This window comes from Podarcis tiliguerta (assembly GCF_965153285.1).
Source record: "Podarcis tiliguerta genome assembly, chromosome: 7".
In the NCBI taxonomy this organism is placed as follows: Eukaryota; Metazoa; Chordata; class Lepidosauria; order Squamata; family Lacertidae; genus Podarcis; species Podarcis tiliguerta.
In genome coordinates, this window is record NC_139540.1 from 87,469,043 (window position 1) to 87,491,976 (window position 22,934).

At 43.3% G+C, this 22,934-nt stretch overlaps 1 long non-coding RNA gene across 3 annotated transcripts in view; it reads left to right on the forward strand.

Moving 5' to 3' along the window:
• Positions 1–13,289, forward strand: part of LOC310681265 — a 19,400-nt gene extending 6,111 nt beyond the window's left edge. For 2 of the 3 annotated variants that reach the window (XR_014513182.1, XR_014513183.1), the window contains 3 exons: positions 8,789–8,901; positions 10,333–10,454; positions 13,033–13,289. This is a non-coding gene — a long non-coding RNA (uncharacterized lncRNA). The remainder of the gene's footprint in view (positions 1–8,788; positions 8,902–10,332; positions 10,455–13,032) is intronic. The other variant, XR_014513184.1, reaches the window with a different exon arrangement.
• Positions 13,290–22,934: the final 9,645 nt, after the last annotated feature.

Below are 22,934 nucleotides of genomic sequence, written 5' to 3' on the forward strand. Positions count from 1 at the left end.
AGATTTTATTCCCTCCTCTCCTTTGGCCCCTTTTCTATCCTGCTTCCTTCTGCTTGTTTGCATCTCCTTGTTGTGTACTGATGGGTTTGAGTGGATGGGTGCTGGGTTGTGAGGGGTTGACATAGTGAGAGTTTGGGGCATGTGCTTGGGGGAGGATTATTTATTTTCTCTATTTCATAAAAGTTATACATCAATTGATTGTGAAATAAACAAACAAATCTTGTGGCAGTTTACAAAAATATCATACATCTCAGTGATTGTGGGGAGAGGTGGGCATGGCCAGAGGTGGGGAGGTCAAAAAAGGAATAAGGATGGGACAGCAGATATACCTGACTCCCATACCTGACTCCCCGTGGAACTATTGGGTGATCAGTCACTGTGTCTGAGATATCGAGGAGAATGAGCAGGGCCACAGTTTCCCATCTCTCACCTGACAAATGTCATGAAGTTGGGAGGCCAGGGCCATTTCAGTGCCATGACCGTGCCTGAAGCCAGACTGGAATGGATCCAAGTAATCGATTTCCTGTAAGCATGCCTGAAGTTGGAATGCCACCATCTTCTTGACTGCCACCTTGTCCTACTGAGTGATATTAACTAAACACTTTTGGGTTCAGGGAGGTCTTCTTCATCATCATCAATCATTGTTATCATCATTTTATTTGAATGCAGCTTTCCATAGTTGAAACTATGCTCAAGGAGGCTTACAACATGACAAGATTTACATAATTACAAACATAACAGAAGAAACAATAAACAAAAAAGTACACAACCAAATGGAAATGATTTCCACGTCAATCATAAGATCTAAAACTAAAGATATAACAATAATATCAATAACAGCAACAAGATCTCTCAACCTCCCCTAAACAATACTCCAGCCCAAGAACCTCTTCAACAGCTGCAGCTTATGTAGCTGGAGTCAGTCAGCACTCCATTCTCCCAGGCTAGATGGGAAAAGGCCAGCAAGGCAGGGTGCAGGTCTTCCAGGGCTCACAGCCAAGATGGTCTCATTTAAAACCAGATAGAAATTAAATACAATTTAAAAGAGGAGCCCTCTCTGCTGAGCAGCAGCCGCAGTCCTTGTGAAGCCCGTCAAGTCCTGCCCCAAGCCAGATGGAGAGAGGCATCTTTGGTCTGGGCCCTTTGGGCCCTCAGCAGGCAGTCCGCCTGGGCGGCGGCAGCAGCTGCCCTTCAGAGCCTGTCAGGCCCCACCCCAAGCCAGGTGGAGAGAGGCATCTTTGGGCCGGGCCCTTTGGGCCCTCAGCAGGCAGTCCGCCTGGGCGGCAGCAGCAGCAGCCGCCCTTCAGAGCCTGTCAGGCCCCACCCCCCAAGCCAGGCGGAGAGAGGCAAGGGCAGATGCTGCATCTTCTCTCGCTGCAGCCTAACTTTGCAGGATCACAAAGGCTGGGAGTTTGGTTTGTGATGGTTTCCAAAGCTCCAGACAGTCTCTTTCTGGCATTTGATTGAGTGATTTTGCTTTAGACGTAGCTGGAAATGATCATTTGGGCTGCTGGTCACATGTGAAGATGGCAGGGATTATTTCACTGATGAATCCAGCAGGCGCTGCACTATTGCCTCCTTCAAGCTAGATGGTGCTTTCCCTTCTCCACTGACTGCTGCTTATTAAGTATGGAACCAGTTCCAAATGAGCTGAGGGGAATTCATCCTTCATTCCTGCTGCATACTGGAAATAGCTGGAATCTGACAGTAAGCTTTAGGATCTACCTTTGCAAATTTGAAGCCCAGCTCATGGTGGTAGGGGCATACTGGAATTTGCAACAGGTCCAGAAAAAAAAAGCCATTTAAGTGCCACTCTGGTATAGCGTACTGTATATTTGCAGTGCGGATATGCCTGGAAGCAAAAGGAAAGTCCAATGCTGTAAAGAAAAATATTGCATAGGAACCTGGAATGTAAGAACCATGAACCTGGGTAAGAAGTTAAAAAGTGCTTTATAAAATATTATAACAAGCTATATAAAGCAGGAAATGAGACAGAGGATGAAATAAAAGACTATTTATATGGAAAGGATATACCTAAAATTAAGAAAGAAAAGATTCAAGATCTAAACTCCCCAATAACCACGACAGAGCTTCATCAAGCGATAATTAAGATGAAACTGGGAAAATCCCCAGGTCCAGATGGTCTTACCGCAATACATTACAAAAAATTAGAGGAACCATTATTATCACCTATGAAGACACTCTTAAATAGAATACTAGAAGACGGGAAGATTCCCAACACCTGGAAACAGGCTCACATAGTAATCCCAAAACAAGGACGAAATAAAGAGTTTATAACCAATTATAGACCAATATCATTACTAAATAATGATTATAAGATCTATGCACAAATATTGGCAACAAGATTAAAGACAGTTTTGCAGGATTGCATAAATAAAGAGCAGGCAGGGTTCTTGCCGGGCAGGAAAATGAGTGATAATATAAGAACAGTGATTGATATGATTGAGTATTTAGACATGAAACCGAGTAAGAAGGTAGCCTTTGTTTTTGTGGACGCGGAAAAGGCGTTTGACAAAGTATCATGGAAATTTCTAAAAATATTATTAGACCAGATGGACATGGGGGACCAAATTACAAGAGGGCTAAAAGCAATTTATGAACAACAAGAAGCAAATATAATAATAAATAATGACACAACTGATTATTTTAAAATACAGAAGGGCACCAGACAAGGGTGCCCACTTTCACCGTTATTATTCATTTTGGTTTTGGAAATATTAAATCAAGAAATCAGACTGGATCAAGAAATAAATGGAATATTCCTAGGAGAGAAAATATACAAAATAAGGGCATTTGCAGATAATTTAGTCTTAATGGTGGAAAACCCAAAGGAAAGCATAGCAAAGGCTCTAGAAAAAATGGGAAACTTTGGAAGGGTCTCAGGTTTTGCTTTGAATAAAGAAAAAACGAAACTAATGGTAAAAAACATGGGAGATCAAGAGAAAAAGGAACTGGTAGAAAAATTTGGATTACAAATTGTAAAAAAAGTGAAATATCTAGGAATACAAATAACAATGAAAAATATAAATTTGTTTGAAGATAATTACAAAAAAAACTGGGAAGAAACAAAAAGAGAAATGGAAACTTGGACAAGATTGAATTTAACACTCTGGGGTAGAATTTCGGCTATTAAAATGAATATTTTACCAAAACTCTTGTTCCTTTTTCAAATGATTCCCATAATAGGTAAAGATGATTGTTTTAAAAAATGGAAAACGGACCTAACAAAGTTTATATGGCAAGGCAAAAAGCCACGGATCAAATATAAATTACTAACCGACATAAAAGAGAGGGGAGGTTTTGGACTCCCAGACCTGAGACTATATCACGATGCGGCATGCTTTACTTGGATCAAGGATTGGATCAAATTGGATAACAGTGACATTTTGGATTTGGAGGGATGGAACAACAGATATGGTTGGCATGCCTATCTAATTTATAACAAAGTGGCAGTACATAAAGAATTCCTGAACCATGTAATTAGAAATGCATTATACAAGGTCTGGGTGAGATATAGAAGGTTGTTAGAACCGAAAACCCCATGGTGGGTCTCACCGTTAGAAGTAACATCTGTTAAAAAGAATACTATAGGAAAAATGGTGACATACCAGCAGCTCCTAAAGGAAGAACAGGGCCAATTAAAATTAAGACCATATGAAGAGGTGACCCAATACTGTACTACATGGTTTCAATATCACCAAATTGCACAAATATTCAATCAGGATAAAACAATAGGATTTGAAAAAGATGAATCAAAATTACAAAAAGTATTATTACAAAACTCAAAAAAATATATATCCAAAATGTACAATTTCTTATTAGAATGGGAATTAAAGGATGAAGAAGTAAAAGAAGTTATGATCAAATGGGCATGTGATATAGGATATGTGATTCGGCTAGAACAATGGGAGAAATTATGGAAATATGATATTAAGTTCACAGCATGTTACACAATAAGAGAAAACTTTATGAAAATGGTGTACCAATGGTACTTAACTCCGGTAAAATTGGCTAATATTTATAAATTAAATTCGAATACCTGTTGGAGATGTAAAAAAGAAATAGGAACAATGTTTCACATGTGGTGGGAATGCCGACCTATCAAACAATTCTGGAACGAAATTTACGAAGAACTCAAAAAGATGTTTAAAATATCTTTCAGTAAAAAACCAGAGGCATTCCTTTTAGGCTTAATTACAAAAGATATTCCCGAAAATCAAAGAAAAGTATTCCTTTATGCAACAACAGCTGCCAGGTTGCTTATAGCAAAAAACTGGAAAGGGAGGAAAATTCCATCAGTGAAAGATTGGCAAATTAAATTTTGTGAATACATAAATCTGGCAAGACTCACAGCATTTATAAGGGGACAATCGGACCAGAAATTATTAAAAGAATGGGGTTGTGCAAAAGAGTATATGAAAAAACATTGTTCTGGAGTAAGTATATTGGTATGTAATGAATGATGCTTTACAGGGTTAAAGGGGGGGGGAAATGGTGTATATATATAAAAGAAGTATAAAGATGAAAGTAATTTAACCAGACACAACAATACAGTAAGAGTAAATTTACTGAGGTTTTAGAACAAAGGAAGGAAGTCAATATGTGTAAATGTACGTAGTGATATGTTTTTTCCCCCTGTAAATGTGTGCTTTTTCGTTTTCGTTTGGTTCTGTTTTGTTCCCCTTTTTTCTGGTTTTTTTTTTTGGTATGTTCCGTTTTGTTTGTTTGTATAGTATTTTTTTGGATTCAATGTTTGTAATTTTTGTTATGATTTTGCATTGAAAAAAATATTAAAAAAAAAAAAAAGAACCTGGGTAAGTTGGATGTGGTCAAAAATGAGATGGCAATAATAAATATTGACATCCTGGGCATCAGTGAACTAAAATGGACGGGAATGGGCGAATTCAGTTCGGATGACCATCATATCTGCTACTGTGGGCAAGAAACCTGTAAAAGAAATGGAGTGGCTCTCATAGTCAACAAAAGAGTGGCGAAAGCTGTACTGGGATGCAATCTCAAAAATTATAGAATGATCTCGATACGAATCCAAGGCAGACCTTTTAACATAACAGTAATCCAAGTTTATGCTGAAGAAACTGAAATCGACCAATTCTATGAAGACTTACAACACCTTATTGAAGTGACACCAAAGAAGGATGTTCTTCTCATTATAGGGGATTGGAATGCTAAAGTAGGGAATCAAAGATAAAAGGAACAACTGGCAAGTTTGGCCTTGGAGTTCGAAATGAAGCAGAGCAAAGGCTAATAGAGTTCTGCCAAGAGAACAAGCTGGTCATCACAAACACTCTTTTCCAACAACACAAGAGACGACTCTACACATGGACATCACCAGATGGGCAGCATCGAAATCAGATTGATATTCTCTGCAGCCAAAGATGGGGAAGCTCTATACAGTCAGCAAAAACAAGACCTGCAGCTGACTGTGGCTCAGATCATCAGCTTCTTATAGCAAAATTCAAGCTTAAACTGAAGAAAGTAGGAAAAACCACTGGGCCGGTAAGATACAATCTAAATCAAATCCCTTATGAAGAAGAAGAGTTTGGATTTGATATCCCGCCTTTCACTCCCTTTAAGGAGTCTCAAAGCGGCTAACATTCTCCTTTCCCTTCCTCCCCCACAACAAACACTCTGTGAGGTGAGTGGGGCTGAGAGACTTCAAAGAAGTGTGACTGGCCCAAGGTCACCCAGAAGCTGCATGTGGAGGAGCGGAGACTCGAACCCAGTTCCCCAGATTACGAGTCTACCACTCTTAACCACTACACCACACCGGCTCCTATGAATACACAGTGGAAGTGGAAGTGAGGAACAGGTTTAAGGATTTAGATTTTGTGGACAGAGTGCCTGAAGAACTATGGATGGAGGCTCTCAACATTATACAGGAGGCAGCAACGAAAACCATCCCAATGAAAAGGAAATGCAAGAAAGCAAAGTGGCTGTCCAATGAGGCCTTACAAATAGCGGGGGAGAGAAGGCAAGCAAAATGCGAGGGAGATAGAGAAAGATACAGGAAATTGGATGCAGAATTCCAAAAAATAGCAAGGAGAGACAAGAAGGCCTTCTTAAATGAGCAATGCAAAGAAATAGAGGAAAACAACAGAATGGGAAGAACCAGAGATCTGTTCAAGAAAACTGGAGATATGAAAGGAACATTTCGTTCAAAGATTACCATAATAAAGGACAAAAGTGGTAAGGACCTAACAGAAGCAGAAGACATCAAGAAAAGGTGGCAAGAATACACAGAGGAATTATATCAGAAAAATATGGACACCCCAAGCAGGGTGGTTGCTGACCTTGAGCCAGACATCCTGGAGAGCGAAGTCAAATGGGCCTTAGAAAGCACTGCTAATAACAAGGCCAGTGGAAGTGATGGTATTCCAGCTGAACTAATTAAAATTTTAAAAGATGATGCTGTTAAGGTGCTACACTCAATATGCCAGCAAGTTTGGAAAACTCAGCAGTGGCCAGAGGATTGGAGAAGATCAATCTACATCCCAATCCCAAAGAAGGGCAGTGCCAAAGAATGCTCCAACTACCGCACAATTGCACTCATTTCATATGCTAGCAAGGTTATGCTTAAAATTCTACAAGGAAGACTCAAGCAGTATGTGGACCGAGAAGTGCAAGCTGGATTTAGAAGAGGCAGAGGAACCAGAGACCAAATTGCAAACATGCGCTGGATTATGGAGAAAGCTAGAGAGTTCCAGAAAGACATCTACTTCTGCTTCATTGACTATGCAAAAGCCTTTGACTGTGTCGACCACAGCAAACTATGGCAAGTTCTTAAAGAAATGGGAGTGCCTGATCACCTCATCTGTCTCCTGAGAAATCTCTATGTGGGTCAAGAAGCTACAGTTAGAACTGGATATGGAACAACTGGTTGGTTCAAAATTGGGAAAGGAGTACGACAAGGCTGTATTTTGTCTCCCTGTTTATTTAACTTATATGCAGAATTCATCATGCGAAAGGCTGGGCTGGATGAATCCCAAGCCGGAAATAAGATTGCTGGAAGAAATATCAACAACCTCAGATATGCAGATGACACAACCTTGATGGCAGAAAATGAGGAGGAATTAAAGAACCTTTTATTGAGGGTGAAAGAGGAGAGTGCAAAAATGGTCTGAAGCTCAACATCAAAAAAACGAAGATCATGGCCACTGGTCCCATCACCTCCTGGCAAATAGAAGGGGAAGAAATGGAGGCAGTGAGAGATTTTACTTTCTTGGGCTCCATGATCACTGCAGATGGTGACAGCAGCCATGAAATTAAGAGACACCTGCTTCTTGGGAGGAAAGCAATGACAAACCTAGACAGCATCTTAAAAAGTAGAGACATCACCTTGCCAACAAAGGTCCGTATAGTAAAAGCTATGGTTTTCCCAGTAGTGATGTATGGAAGTGAGAGCTGGACCATAAAGAAGGCTGATTGCCGAAGAATTGATGCTTTTGAATTATGGTGCTGGAGGAGACTCTTGAGAGTCCCATGGACTGCAAGAAGATCAAACGTATCCATTCTTAAGGAAATCAGCCCTGAGGACAGATCGTGAGGACAGATCGTGAAGCTGAGGCTCCAATACTTTGGCCACCTCATGAGAAGAGAAGACTTCCTGGGAAAGACCCTGGTGTTGGGAAAGATGGAGGGCACAAGGAGAAGGGGACGACAGAGGATGAGATGGTTGGATAGCGTCTTCGAAGCTACAAACATGAGTCTGACCAAACTGCGGGAGGCAGTGGAAGACAGAAGTGCCTGGCGTGCTCTGGTCCATGGGGTCATGAAGAGTCGGACACGACTAAACGACTAAACAACAACAACAACAAATTTGCATCCAAATATGCATGTGCATATTCAATAATCCCAATTTATCAGAGACAGGCACCTCACTTTTGTTCATCAGCAGTGAAATTCAACACCATTTGGAGAACAATCATAAAATACCTATCAAGACTCATGGATGGGTGAGTGTTATCTGTAGCCTATCTGTCACCCTCCAGATGTTGTTGAACTCCCACTCCCACCACTCATCACTCTTGGCCTTGCTGGCTGGGGCTGATGGGAACTGTAGTCATCTGGAGGGACCTGTGATGTCTGTCCCCAACATAAACAAAAGACAGGCTTCTCCATTGCAAGGAAGCTGTCATGCCATGCACCTTCCATTTTTCTCCAATACAGTGGTACCTCGGGTTACATACACTTCAGGTTACATACGCTTCAGGTTATAGACTCCGCTAACCCAGAAATAGTATCTCGGGTTAAGAACTTTGCTTCAGGATGAGAACAGAAATCGCGCGGCAGCAGCGGGAGGCCCCATTAGCTAAAGTGATGCTTCAGGTTAAGAACAGTTTCAGGTTAAGAACGGACCTCCAGAATGAATTACGTTGTTAACCCAAGGTACCATTGTATACAGGATTAGCCTTCCCCCTTCTCCCTAGCAGGAAGTGAAAAACATGTCCTCTTTTATCACCTTTTAACTCTTCTTCCTTGCATTGAAAATAATAGCTGATCAGAGTGAATGTGTGTGTAGTCTGACAAGCCACTAGGGAGACAGCTGTCCCTCACCACCAGTCAGTCTTCCCCTCCCTGATCCCAGGGGATAAAATGCAACTTTTTTCTCTGTGATTTTGCCTGTCATTGAAAAGCTTAGAGGAGACCCTTACAACTGCAAGGTAGATTATTGATCTTATGTGTGCCTTTCAAGGATAAGGTTGTTTGGAATTCTGTTTCATTTTTTGCTACTTTTTGTTTCTCCCAGAACTTTTAAATTTTGGATCGTATGAGCTTGCTGGACACATTGCATTACCCAAAGGATCTGTCCCACCTGAGTGCCAGACCATTTGTTCATGCAAGAAGCTGGTCCACGGGGAGGTGAGGAGAAAGCAGGCTGAAACTTGCTCAGCAACCACAGCAGCAGAAACACTGGCTAATCAGTTGGATCAGAGGGGAATGGGTGGAGTCCTCAAGAGCTGGAAGGCAAGGGAACTGTTCTGCCGCACACCCCTGCCCCTCCACTACACGCCAGGTAGCAATGGAACTTGCTTTGATGCAAAACATGTGATCAAATAAGAATCACCCCTGCCCACCCTGTAGTGGGCTCCCTCTACCTTTCTGCTGTCACTGCAGAAGGCGAGGAAGATGAAGGCTGCAATCCTATTGCTCCATGGGAGTAAGGCCCCATCAGCACCATACATTTAAAGCAGACTCATGGGAACTGTTCCTTGTGAAGGGTGGTGAGAATTGTTAAGAGACTCCCTGCTCCCCCCCCCCACTTCTGAGGGGGGATAGGGGCCTCCCAGTAATTATTAGCACCTTTACGATCTATAGTTCCAATGATTTCTTTTTGAGGGTGGGAGGAAGCCATGATTATTTGAAGTAGTTTGATATTGTTGGAAGAATTACCCGGCACCAACTCTGATGTCCTTTTAGTGCCAGGCAAAAACCTTTAAATTTCCTCAGGGTTCTAATTCTTATATTTTTGGAAGATGTTATGTACTGAGTTGAATAGGATCCAAAAGGCAGCAGTCTGATTGGTCCTAGAACAATAGGATTCAGCATGCAGCAGTCTGATTGGTCCTAGAACAATAGGATCCAGAATGCAGCAGTCTGATTGGTCCTAGAACAATGCCGCAGTATGATTGGTCCGCAGGAGCCACCCAATCCAGCTCCAGGTGGAAGTGAATCCGCAACCTGATTGGCCTACAGGAGAATCCCAGAATTAGCCAATCACGTGCGGCCCATTGTGTAAATAATGTATATAAAGCAGATATTTTAGGGGAACTTTCATTCCTCACTACTATGAGCTGAATAAAGAGCATGAAATCCACACTCGACTCTGAGTATATTTCAGAAGAATAAGTATAAGGAGAGTCCTGCTGCCTTCACCCCCCCGGTGTGGGCTACCTGGCATCTGGCTAGCTGCTGCTGGAATAGGAAGGATGCTGGAGTAGATGCTTTCTGGTCTGATCCAGCAGCACTCTTATGATCTTATGAGCCAGACCTGAGGAATGTTCACTTCCATTAATTCTTCTTTCACAGGTGTGCTTTGTCACCATCCAAATATCGTTGTCGTCATCATAACCATCATTTAATTTATTACCCGCCCTTCACTCAAAGGTCCCAGGGAGGGTTACAACAATTTAAAATACAACATTATAAACAAAATAAATTACCAAGAATGAAATCACATGAAAATACGATGGGTCCGAAACATAAAGAGGTGCATCTTCAGCATTTGCTGAAAGCTGTATTGTGAATAGGTGTGTGTGTCCATCTGAACTTATTTTGTACTTATGACTGTAGATCATGGCATAGGTAAGAAAATTGTCATAACTCTAATATGACAGGAGACCTTCCATTATGAACTCTTGTGACCCTGGCACCCGTCTGATCTCAGACTGGATTCTCCCACTCTTCCACTCAAGGTATGATTTGCTGCCTGCTTAAACTGTAATGTTGCTGTCAGAAGCAGTATTTACATATATTCTGTCATTTAGTATAATAAACCAAGGTTTCTTTAGTCCTCTTGTGTAAGAAATTCCTGTGGCCATAGGGTTGAGGGTAGACACGTGTTCATAACAGACACCAGCAAAACTCCAGCAAAACATCCTAAACCTCTCATTAGTGTCTGGTCACGCATGTGAGTTCAAATACATACTTGTAACAGTTTACCGAGGTTGCTAGACACACCTCTGTGGGAGGCAGTTCCACAATTTAGGGGCTGCAGCAGAGAATGTCCTCTCCTGGCCCACCCCCACCCTAAGCTTCTGAGGGTGGCAGAACCACCAAGCAAGCCCCCTCTGCCAGTATTAGTACTTAGTGTAGTTCTGCCTATCCTTCTTTACATCTCCAGTCCAATTCCTTGGACACAGGCTGCTAATTTTCTGTTGTACGACACGACTTTGTTATGGTGCGGCAAAGCAAGGGTCAGGCAGTGGAAACAGTAATATAAATGCAAAGCAAAGGAGGCACCCAGACGATGGGCTCTCTGTTGAAAATATCTCTTTGTTCTACTTTACGCCTTCACTGTAATTTTAAAATAAGTGAAACATTCTTAGTTTTATTAAAACCTTTATCCATACTCATTCTTTTTCGTTTGCTTTGTCCTTATCGATGAAAGGAGCTCCATCTGTGACAGACATCCCTGGTATCAAGTTTTCAAATTCTGTATGAGCTCATTCTTTGGAGAAGCAATTTGAAAAAATCAAATTAATTTAGAATGGGCAACTTAAGATGGTGACAAAAAAAGAAAAAGAAAGAAAAAGAAAGTGGTGTGATGTGCCTACTCTCAAGATAATGATAAGACAGAATAGAGTGTGAATATATTATCATCTTTAGCTTAGTCAAGTGCGGTAATTGTGTGGCCTTCTGTCGAACCCAGCTTCTGTGACATTGAATGGCAGGGTCTGCTGCCAGCAGGAGCAAGCACCCAGATACTCAGATCAGTTGGCAAGCTTCATTCAGAAGATTTTGTTAGGAGTGGGGTGTATCATCCGACCAGCTCTGGCCTGCTGGTGTCAGGACAATCCCTTGTTCAGAGAGCTTGGTGTCTCTGCACGGCACTCCTTTTACCAATGGTGAGTTACAGTAAATTCCTACCTGACTCCTGTCAACGTACGAGCAGTTCAAGACCTGCTGCAGTCTTGACCCTTAATGCAAGCAAGAGAATGGATAACAAGCTGCCAAATCCAGGACTAAGAGGAAGGATATCAGAGAGAAGGGCACTGCAGCAATCAAGATGGGATCAAACAAAAGCGTGATTTTTGAACCAACATCTTAGCAGATGAAATGGAAAAATAAGAGCAAATTTTAGTGAACAGAGATTCATTTAATCTTTCAACTTCCTTTAAAGTTTATAACATGCCTTAATAACTGTTTAGCATATTTATAGCTTTCCTCTGAATTCTCTCCAATTTGGCTATTTCCTTCTTAAATTATGGCAACTTATCCTGGATGCATGATGCAAGCAAAGGTCCAACAAATTCTGTGTCAAGTGTTAATGTTACCTGTCCCCATGTTTAAAATGGTTGTTCTGGAGGTCCGTTCTTAACCTGAAACTGTTCTTAACCTGAGGTGCCACTTTAGCTAATGGGGCCTCCCACTACCTCCGTCGCACGATTTCTGTTCTCATCCTGAAGCAAAGTTCTTAACCCGAGATACTATTTCTAGGTTAGCGGAGTCTGTAACCTGAAGCATCTGTAACCTGAAGTGTCTGTAACCCAAGGTACCACTGTACCTTCATAGGCCTAAATGCTGGAAGGTGAAATCAAGTATAATGCTTGCTGAACAGGTAAAATACAGGCTACATGCTTTCTCTTGCTTTCCATAAGTATAATAATAATAATAATAATAATAATAATAATAATAATAATAATAATAATTTATTATTTATACCCTGCCCACTCTGGGTGGCTTCTAACAAAGTATTAAAATACAGTAGTCTGTTAAACATTAAAAGCTTCCCTAAAGAGGGCTGCCTTCAGATGTCTTCTAAAAGTCTGGTAGTTGTTGTTCTCTTTGATATCTGGTGGGAGGGCGTTCCACAGGGTGAGCATCACCACCGAGAAGGCCCTCTACCTGGTTCCCTGTAACTTGGCTTCTCGCAGCCAGGGAACTGCCAGAAGGCCCTTGGCGCTGGACCTCAGTGTCCGGGCTGAACAATGGGGGTGGAGATGCTACTTCAGGCCTAACTATGTACTTTCCCCCTGAAAAACCAAGGAAGGCACCAAATGATATGCGTGGAGGGCTAAGCAACCCCTACCCCATGCCTATAGCTCTGGCCTTGGGTCTCATAACTACTGTGTTGTGCAATAGAGAGGGCGGGGGGTGTGTGTGAATTGGGCACATGCAAATCATCCCTCCTTGTTTCCTCAGACTCCTCCTTTCCCTCTCTCCAGGAAGAGGCTCTGGCTGGGGGCCAGATGTTACTGCAGATAGTTTCTCTCCAACAGGCTCTGTCATTTGCCAAGGAAGCTCTGTTTACCATTTTGCTTCCTCTTCCAGCATTGTGTCGCATTGATGGAGAGGCTGACAGATCTCAAGCTTGCCTCACCAAGCAAGGCACAAGGTTTTCATAAGCCTATTCCTCTTGGAAGACTAAATGTCTGATCCATGCAGCCAGCCAGTGAAGGATGTTGTAAAGGCACAGAGACGAATGCTGAACATCCACTGCCAGCCTCAAGAAGAAGGGAGCCTCCTTCTCCCAGCCAGTATTAATACTGCATGAAAGCATTCTGATATTTAAACTATGCTTTCATATTATGGTGACAACATTTAGTTTTTTTATCAAAATAATGTAGTGCATAAAATACTGTGATCATTTTTCTAAGTGTTGTAGTATGGCCTTAGATATGCCCATTTCATGACCACTGTAGCACTGTCACAGAGTGACTTGGAAGCTTAGAGGGTCCCTGATCCACTTTAAGACACTTGTCTATCAAGAGAGTATTCTAGTTCAGAAATGTGAGATCCTGAGCCAAATCACCCTGATTCACATTGTTATTTGGGCAATGCGCTGCTTCTTCTTCTTCTTCTTCTTTGGCAATCACTTATAGCCAAGTAAGATTGTCTTCCATAAACACGATTTTAACAATGAGTCCGTAAGTGACTGTGGAGGCCAATTCTGGATCCACACGTCCTTCCACAGTGGGGACATTGGTTTCTGGGTGGGAGTTGATCACGGTGTGGATTTGCCAAGGGTGCCATCATCTTAGCATGTTTCTCCCTTGTGTCCTGAGTTCGAATGTCTCCAAAGCCCATGACACCTTTGGTAAAGGCTGTTCTCCAACAGGAGCGCTCGCAGGCCAGTGTTTCCCAGTTGTCAGTGTTTATACTGCATTTTTTTAGATTTGCCTTGAGACAGTCTTTAAACCTCTTTTGTTGACCACCAGCATTACGCTTTCCATTTTTAAGTTCAGAATAGAGTAGTTGTTTTGGACGAGGATCATCAGGCACCCGCACAACATGACCAGTCCAATGAAGTTGATGTTGAAGAATCATTGCTTCAACACTGGTGATCTTTTATGGGTATGTTCGTAGCAAAAGGAAGAACAAAGAAACAGTGGGGTCACTCAGAGGAGAAGATGGTGAAATGCAAACAGGGGACACAGAAAGGGCTGAACTCCTCAATGCCTTCTTTGCCTCAGTCTTCTCCGATAAAGAAAACAATGCCCGACCTGAAGAATTTGGAGCAAATGATTCAGCAGAGAAAACACAGCCCAGAGTAACTAAGGAGATAGTACAAGAATACTTGGCTAGTTTAGATGTATTCAAGTCTCCAGGGCCAGATGAACTGCATCCAAGAGTATTAAAAGAACTGGCAGATGTGATCTCAGAACCACTGGCAGTCATCTTTGAGAATTCCTGGAGAACAGGCGAAGTCCTGGCAGACTGGAGGAGGGCAAATGTTGTCCCTATTTTCAAAAAGGGGAAAAGAGAGGACCCAAATAATTACCGCCCAGTCAGTCTGACATCAATACCAGGGAAGATTCTGGAGCAGGTCATTAAGCAAACAATCTGTGAGCACCTAGAAAGGAATGCTGTGATCACCAATAGTCAGCATGGATTTCTGAAAAATAAGTCATGTCAGACTAACCTGATCTCATTTTTTGACAGAATTACAAGCCTGGTAGATGAAGGGAACGCAGTGGATGTAGCCTACCTTGATTTCAGCAAGGCATTTGACAAGGTGCCCCATGATATTCTTGTAAAGAAGCTGGTAAAATGCGGTCTTGACTATGCTACCACTCAGTGGATTTGTAACTGGCTGACTGACCGGACACAAAGGGTGCTCATCAATGGTTCCTCTTCATCCTGGAGAAGAGTGAATAGTGGGGTGCCACAGGGTTCTGTCTTGGGCCCGGTCTTATTCAACATCTTTATCAACGACTTGGATGATGGACTCAAGGGCATCCTGATCAAATTTGCAGATGACACCAAACTGGGAGGGGTGGCTAACACCCCAGAGGACAGGATCACACTTCAAAACGACCTTGACAGATTAGAGAACTGGGCCAAAACAAACAAGATGAATTTTAACAGGGAGAAATGTAAAGTATTACACTTGGGCAAAAAAAAGGAGAGGCACAAATACAAGATGGGTGACACCTGGCTTGAGAGCAGTACATGTGAAAAGGATCTAGGAGTCTTGGTTGACCACAAACTTGACATGAGCCAACAGTGTGACGCGGCAGCTAAAAAAGCCAATGCAATTCTGGGCTGCATCAATAGGAGTATAGCATCTAGATCAAGGGAAGTAATAGTGCCACTGTATTCTGCTCTGGTCAGACCTCACCTGGAGTACTGTGTCCAGTTCTGGGCACCACAGTTCAAGAAGGACACTGACAAACTGGAACGTGTCCAGAGGAGGGCAACCAAAATGGTCAAAGGCCTGGAAACGATGCCTTATGAGGAACGGCTAAGGGAGCTGGGCATGTTTAGCCTGGAGAAGAGGAGGTTAAGGGGTGATATGATAGCCATGTTCAAATATATAAAAGGATGTCACATAGAGGAGGGAGAAAGGTTGTTTTCTGCTGCTCCAGAGAAGCGGACACGGAGCAATGGATCCAAACTACAAGAAAGAAGATTCCACCTAAACATTAGGAAGAACTTCCTGACAGTAAGAGCTGTTCGACAGTGGAATTTGCTGCCAAGGAGTGTGGTGGAGTCTCCTTCTTTGGAGGTCTTTAAGCAGAGGCTTGACAACCATATGTCAGGAGTGCTCTGATGGTGTTTCCTGCTTGGCAGGGGGTTGGACTCGATGGCCCTTGTGGTCTCTTCCAACTCTATGATTCTATGATTCTATGATCTTTGCTTCTTCCAGTACACTCATATTAGTTTGCCTGTCTTCCCAAGTGATGTGTACAATTTTTTGGAGACACCGTTGGTGGAATCTTTCGAGGAGTTGGAGATGGTGTTTATAAATGGTCCATGTTTCACAAGCATATAGTAAGGTTGGTAGTACAATAGCTTTGTAAAACAGCATTTTGGTTTCCCTGCGAATGTCCTGGTCCTCAAACACTCTGCACTTCAATTGGGAGAAAGCCGCACTCGCAGATCTCAGGCAATGCTGGATTTTGGCATCAAAGTTGGCTTTGTGGAAAGATAACTGCCTAGGTAGGAGAAGTGATTGACATTTTCCAACATTACACCATTGAGTTGGATTTGTGGCACTGCAGAGAACTTGTTCTACTTGTTGGTGAAGCACTTTTTTTTTGGATGTTGAGTGATAGGCCAAGCTTTTTGTAAGCTTCTGCAATGATATTTAGGATATTTAGGATGGTTTGGAGGTCATCCTCTGAGCATGCGCACACTACGCTGTCATCAGCATACTGAAGCTCTATGACAGAAGTTACGGTAACCTTACTCTTTGCTTTCAGCCTGCTCAGGCTGAAGAGCTTTCCATCTGTTCGTTATATGATTTCTACTCTGGTGGGGAGTTTCCCTTTGACAAAGTGTAGGATCATGGCAATGAAAATAATGAATAGAGTTGGGGCAATAACACAACCCTGTTTAACACCCGATCCCACTGTGAATGGTTCACTTTGAGAGCCATTGTTATCTGTGATTGTTGCTGTCATATTATCATGGAGGAGCTGAATGATGTTTTCAAATATATCTGGGCAGCCAATTTTCAGAAGGACAGTCCACAGGGCATTACGATTTACAGTGTTGAAAGCCTTAGGTCAATAAACGCCATATACAGGGGTTTGTTTTGCTCTCTGCATTTTGCTTGAAGCTGTCGAGTGGTGAAAATCATGTCTACTGTCCCTATAGAATGCCAAAAACCATTTGCTAAGATCCTTGCAAGAATTTTGCCGGCTGCAGCTAATAGAGAGATGTCTCAATAGTTTCCACAATCAGTTCTGTCACCTTTTTAAAAGAGATTGATAATTTTGGCATCCCTAAGGTCTGCTGGGATCTCTTCTCTTTCCCAGATTTTTTCAATGAGCTTGTGAAGTTGTTGTGTAAGTTCAGTTCTTCCCACTTTGAAGATTTTGGCAGGCATCCCATCAGGTCCACTGGCTTTGTTATTTTTCATTTGGTTAATAGCTGTACACAACTCTCCCAGATTTGGAGATACTGCAAGCTCATCTCTAACTTGTTTTTGCGGAATTTGTGAGAAGACCTCAGCAGCTACAGGGGAGTTGCGGTTAAGGAGATGTTGGTAATGTTCTTTCCAGCACAGTGCAATAGCTTCTTTATCTTTTAGAAGTGTGATACCGTCTGCTGAGCGTAGGGGGCATATGCCATGATTTATTGGCCCATAGATGGTCTTTGTGGCTTTAAAGAAACTCTGTGCATCATGAGTGTCGGCTAAGTGCTGGATCTCTGGAGCTTTTTTTTATCCACCTGGTGTTTTTTAGTTCTCTGGTTCTTCTTTGAACCTCAGCCTTAGTGTTGGCATAGGTTTTTTTCTTAGTGGCACAGTTTCTATCTCTTTGCCAGATCTGAAAGGCCTTCCTTTTTTTGTCAATCAATCTCACTGTCATTCAATCTCACTGTCATTCTCATCAAACCAGTCCTGGTGTTTCTTGGTTTGGTATCCAATAGCTTATTCATAGGTTGCAATAATGGATGTTTTTAGCTTGGTCCAGTGTTCCTTGATGTTATCAGGGAATTCTGAAAGCAGATGGTCCTTAAGAGTTGTTTGGAAGCAATCCCACTTAATGGGGGCTTGAGTGTTCATTTTGCACCTTGGTTTCCTTCCTTGAAGCCTGTGTTGAGGTATAATCTTGATAGCCATTGTGGAACGTATTAGTCAGTGATCTGTCCAGCAGTCGTCATCCAGCACTCATCATAGCTCTGGTAAGGAGCACATCACGGCAATCTTTAGCACAGACAATAACATAGTCTAAGAGGTGCCAGTGGTTTGACTGAGGATGCCTCCATGAAGTTTTAAATTTATTTTTCTGTCGAAAGAGTATGTTGGTAACAACAAGGTTGTGCACTGCACATATCGTCGAAAGTAGGATTCTGTTCTGGTTGCTGTTACCAATTCCTTCTTTCCCAATAGTCCCAGACCACAGATTGAAATCTTGCCCAACTCTTGCATTAAAATCACCCAGGAGGTTAATTTTATCTTCCTTAGGCGTCTCTGATAGGATGGTATCCAGCTGAGAGTAAAATGTTTCTTTAATGTCTTCATCGGCATCCAGTGTTGGTGCATAAGCACTTATAATAGTAGCCTGTCAGTTTTTGGTGAGCTTTATTCGAAGGGTTGAGAGTCGCTCATTAATGCTGGTAGGGACTCCACAAGATGGTTTTTGATAGCGAAGCCTACCCCATGTATTTGATGTTCTTGTTCAGAGAGACCTTTCCAGAAAAAAGTATAGCCTCCTTTTTCTTCCTTCAGTTTTCCCTCACCTGCTCTTTGAGTCTCTTGAAGTGCTGCAATATCAATGTTAAAACGTCACAGCTCTTGCAATGATGGCAGCTCTGCGTTCAGGACGCTCACTGTCTGTGCTATCTGACAAAGTCCGTATATTCCATGTTCCAAAGTTCAATTGTCTTTACGACCACTAGGTGGTGACCTGACTGGGCGCAGTAATCCAGTCAGGGAAAAAGGGAGGCAGACTATGTTTAGGGCACCTTTTCTAGCCCCTTTTCGGGGTGAGCAGAGTGGATCCTAAAAAGGGCTGCTCAGTCATGGATACAACTGCTGAGCTGCTCAACTGCCTCGTTCCTTGAGTCAGAACGACTGAATCTGTATCCACCGCCCATGTGCCGGTTCATGACTGGGGGCTTCCAGATTTCACGATCCTGCCCCCGATACCATTTGCTGATTGCCATTGGACTTTTGGAGTTTGGGATGGGTTTGGGAAGACGCCTGTGCGTGAATTTGTTTTATGTGTGTAGATCAGTGCACGCTGACTGTCTTTGCAGTAGGGCTCTGTTCCAATGGCATGAAGTAGTCACAACAAACCGGTATATTCATATCTGCTGCAGCCTTCATCCGCCTTCACAGGTGTTGTAACATACCGCTTGTTATCATCCGCCTGTTCTGCTGTTGAGGACTTCTTGGATCATTCTTTGTCTAGCTCCTTCCCTTTGCCCTTACCATCTTGCATACCTGTCAAACGTCCCTTATTTGAAGGGACAGTCCCTTATTCCAGCGCCATGTCCCGCTGCTGTCCCTTATTGATGGATGTCCCTTAAATGTCCCTTAAATGACGTCCCTTAAATTTCAAAGGAAGCAGCTCCTCTCCCTCCCTGTTGACCAGGGAGGAGGGAGGCTCCAACTGTGTTCCTTGGCTGTGTTGCTCACCCAATAAGAAGTCTAAGAACGACTGGGGGGTGGAGCTTGCATGCCTTGTGCTGATCAAATTGGCTGCGTTCCCTGGGGACCTTTGCCTTTGCTCAGCGCTTCCCAGCGGAGAGGTGACGTTGGTTTTCCTCGAGGCTTCGTTTGTCTGCTGGCTGGGCTTTCTGCCTTTGGCTCAGAGGGGCTCAGAAGTTGAACATACCTGTGCTGAGTGCTCGGATCGGAATCGGATGGATACGTCATCGATGGCCCACTCACCCTTGCCGGCAAAAAGGTCTGTCTGGAGCGGGGGCACATGGTGGGGGGGGGAAGGAAAGGAGATCTCGTGGGAGGGGGGCTTTTGAATTTGTTTTGGAGGCTCCTTCGATTGACTTATGGGGGGAAAGAAAGGAGCTGGTTGACTAAAATGGTGGGTGACTGGCGATCTCGTGGCGAGGGAGGGAGGCTGTGTGTGTGTGGCTAGTTAATGCAAGCTGAGGGGGTTTTGAATACTGGACACCATTTTGTTGCACATGCTGCTGCAAACTTTGCAGTGCAAAGCCAGGCCGGGGAGCCATCTTAAGTTGAGGCTGCATAGGCCTTGTGGTGCATGTGATTCAGATTCTATTCAGTTGAACCTCTGGTTACAAAGTTGGTTGGACAGTGTTCTCGAAACTACCCAGCATGAGTTTGACCAGACTGCAGGAGGCCAGGAAGACTGGAGTGCCTGGAACAGGTGAGGCTGCAGGTCCCTTATTTTGGCTGCTGATCCTTTATTTTCAAGGCTGCTGGTTCCTTATTTTCAAATCTGTAAGTTGACAGCTATGCCATCTTGGGTGACTCTGCTGGGAGTACGAGATTCCCGACGGCTTCCCTCACAAAAGTCATAGGAACATGCAAGCCCACTCACCACGACAAGGTAATGATCCAGTGAGCTGGCTACGCACAGAGCCCTAGTGAATATGCAGACTCAGCCTTTGGCAACTTAAGGTCCCTTTCATGGCTACAGACAATTACTTGAGGTGGGGGAGGGGGAGGCTCTCAGACCAAAATGTGTACATGCAGTGACAGAGAGGTAAGGAGAAAGAAGTATATATTTTAGCTTTGTGAAATAGCTGGAACTGGGGCTCCCTGGGGGCCTACATTCTGTTGTTGGAGTGCCCATTTGCCTCCACCTATGCTCTGTGTGCATATTTGTAAATGAAGTAAAAACTATGAAGGTGTGTTATGAAGGATGTGCAGTGTGAAGATAGCTGTAGGATCAGAGGCTTCCAGGACCAAGAGTGTAGCCATCAGCAGCAGATGTGATGGGACAGAGTGATGGGGCTGCCCTTCCAAAACTGGAATAAGTTTAGGTTACCTGCAAAGAAGGGCAAAAGCAACATCAGAGTTGCACAGGTGTACCAGTGGCAAACCTAGACACCCTCCACTTTGGCGACCCTTTGTCTGACCCCAGCATCATCGGGGTAAATTGCAATGATAGCTGTATGGCTTGCCCAGCCACACCATGACATCTAAACTTTGGCATGAGGAGATAATGTCATCACTCTTGACCATGGAGGCTCTGGGCAGATTTAGTGCTGCTTGCAGGTCACACCACATTCATTTCAGATTAAATACAGATTATCTGGAATCCAATCAGAAACAAATCCATAGGACACAGTCCTCCAAGTCTGCCACAGAATCCAGTTTATTCTGAAGTTTTGTGTATTTGACCATATGCTTGAAAGTTGCTGCTATGTTCATTTAGCATGTCATACAGTGAGACTTGACAGAATTGTTTCATCTTTGTACCAATGCCAGTGCCACTGTGATTTGACACAGTAAATTTTCATGAGCCCTTTAGAGGGGGATGTTACTGAAATGTTTGAAATGGCCAGATTGGATTGTTTAGGTTCTCTCCCCAGGGCAGTAAGCAAGCCGTGTGGCAAGAATTATACATATGAGATTGCTTTAAACAGTGTTTGGAGCCCTGCCAGACCACAGGCAAGGAGAAGCTGGTAGCTTGTTTTAATCTAATGGTGTTGAAGTGTTTCCTTGCAATTAAACATCTGAACATTAAATAGAAACAGTCATTAGGCCTGCTGATACAAACCCATTAGACCATAGAAAATAAATTATATCAAATGGTTAATGCTTACACCATGTCCCAAGCAGAAAAAGTTATTATCAGCAATTTAAAATCATTGGCACTTAATCCCATTGAAATTAACCACTTCAGACAAATATTCTCGAGGATAGAGCAGGCAGGCAGCTTTACATGCAGCAATTGCATGTTGATTGCCCTCCTAAAAGACAAAGTCCAGCAACTGGAGGAACGTGTAGCTACACTCCAAAGAATTAGAGAGCTGGAGCTCTTCTTGGAAGCAGCAGAGCACACCGTCTCCACCAAGGAGGAGACAGGAGACTCCCCTGGGGAGGAGGCTAGTTCACCAACACAGGAGCCCGATATGTGGAGAAACGTGACTCAAAGAAGTAGGAGGCCCAGGGTTCGCTCTGATTGTTTAGAAATACACAATCGCTTTCAGGTCCTCTCCCCTAGCATGGAAGACGAAGAGCAGACTCCATTTGAGGATCTCTCCCTCATTACAGTCGATCAGGTATATGAAGATGAACAGCAAAGTCAGTCCTCAGAGAATGTGCAGGCGACCTTGGAACGGACCGCTCACGGAAGAACCCCGACCAAACCTAAGAGGAGGCGTGTAGTGGTGATAGGGGATTCCCTACTAAGGGGAACAGAAGCAGTGATCTGTGGGCCTGACAAGATGTCTCGGGAAGTGTGCTGTCTCCCCGGGGCTAAGATCCAAGATGTAACTGAACGACTGCCAGGAATCATAAAACCCACTGACAAATACCCCTTCCTCTTGGTTCATGTGGGAACCAATGACACTGCAAGCAATAGCCTCCAGAAGATCAAAAGAGACTACGAGGCTCTAGGCAGGAAATTGAAGCAATTAAATGCACAAATCGTCATCTCATCTGTCCTCCCAGTTGAACGACGTGGCCCAGGGAGAGAGGGGAAAATAGTGGAAGTAAACAGCTGGCTTCGCAAATGGTGTAAACAGGAACGGTTTGGATTCTTAGATCACGGACTGCAGTTTCTTGAAGATGGACTTCTGGCAAGCGATGGGCTGCACCTCACAACAGTTGGGAGGAATGTTTTTGCCAAAAAACTCAGAAACCTCATCAGGAGGGCTTTAAACTGACTAATGTGGGGGAGGGAGACAGTGCTCCTGAAGGTAGGAGTCTATCAATTGATGAAGATGATCATCTAAATGTCATAGACCAAATGGAGCAAACAGCAAGCAGACCTAGTGGTGGGAGGAAAAAATCCTTAAATAAGAGACACGGGGGAATGACTAATGGACTTCAATGTCTGTACACTAATGCACAAAGCATGGGAAATAAACAAGATGAGCTTGAGCTCTTGGTACAGCAAACTAAATATGACATAATAGGCATCACTGAAACCTGGTGGGATAAGTCCCACGATTGGAATGTAAAAATGGAGGGATACAATCTATTTCAGAGAAACAGACCAGACAAGAAAGGAGGAGGAGTGGCGTTATATGTCAGGGATGTGTATACCTGTGAAGAGATCCAAGATTTAGAACCTCAAAGCCAAAGTGAGAGCATTTGGGTCAAAATTAAGGGAGAGAAGAAT